General features: G+C 44.8%; 1 pseudogene; it reads left to right on the top strand.

Annotated features, from left to right (window-relative positions):
- Nucleotides 1-1,069, top strand: part of LOC102017129 — a 45,811-nt pseudogene that overhangs the window by 23,731 nt on the left and 21,011 nt on the right.

The following is a 1,069-nucleotide window of genomic DNA, read 5'->3' as shown; positions in this document are numbered from 1 at the left end:
CCCAATCAAGGGGACCTAGAAGTAGCCAAACAGCTCACACTGATTACCTCTGAGGGCAACAGTGAAAGAGGTTAGAGCAAAGAAGAACAGACTAGACTCAGCCAGATAATGTACATCTTCTCACACTGCCTCTCACTAGCTGTGTGATCAGGGGCCATTGGGAAACCCTTTTTTCTCAGTTTGATCTTTGAAATGAGAAGGATGGTATCTGTCTCAGCAGGTTGGAAAAACTTTGAAAGGTATGTTGTAAGGATTAATGGGTTGAGGCATGGCACCTTGCCTCATCCATTGGCAGAAAGGCTAGTTTACATGTGTTTGCTACTGGGAAGAACTCATTCTATTGTCAGGACCCCAAAACAGAATTAACTCACCTACTCATACTATAGGTAATGGAATCCATTCATGTGAGTAACTGCCTAATTACCTAGATACAGTTTCACTTCTTAATACTGTTATGTTAGGAATCAACGTTCAACATGAGCCTTGGAGGGGACAAACACAAGAGCCAAGATCCTACATGAACACAACCCGAAGCCCACAGAAATGAAATGAGCAGACTATACATGTATGAAGTAGAAGAGAAACTTGTGAAGCCCTAGCTATTGTGATCTGAGTGAGACCAGCCTTCCAGACCTTAACCTCCCCTCCACCTCACCTTCTTCCTTTTGTCTCCAACAGGCAAACATACTAGAAAAGATGAGAATTTGCTCTCTTCCCAGATTTGTTCGCTTTACACAAGCCATAATATTCACAAAGAAGGACCCTAAATTGGTGGTGACGGACCTGCACTTTGGAACAATCCCTGTGAGGCTGTTCCAGCCCATGACAATGTCCTGCAGCTCCTGTCGAGGCATCATCTTCTACCATCGAGGAGGTGCAGTGTTGGGTGGGCTGGGTAAGGAGATTCCCCATGGTGTGGAAGAGGAAAAAGGGCCCTGGTATAGGCAAAACTTTGTTCAAGTTCCCTGGTGATACACATGGAATGAGTTAAAGAAATCTTTTAGGGGAGCACAGAGAGAAAGTTAGGGGCTCGCTTCCATAGATGGGAATATTAGGTGGTAGTTTGGGG

The sequence above is a fragment of the Chinchilla lanigera genome, unplaced genomic scaffold (assembly GCF_000276665.1).
Source record: "Chinchilla lanigera isolate Chin_1 unplaced genomic scaffold, ChiLan1.0 scaffold00085, whole genome shotgun sequence".
Lineage (NCBI taxonomy): Eukaryota > Metazoa > Chordata > Mammalia > Rodentia > Chinchillidae > Chinchilla > Chinchilla lanigera.
The sequence above is the reverse complement of the archived record's forward strand: the minus strand, read 5'-3'. Positions and strand labels throughout refer to the sequence as shown.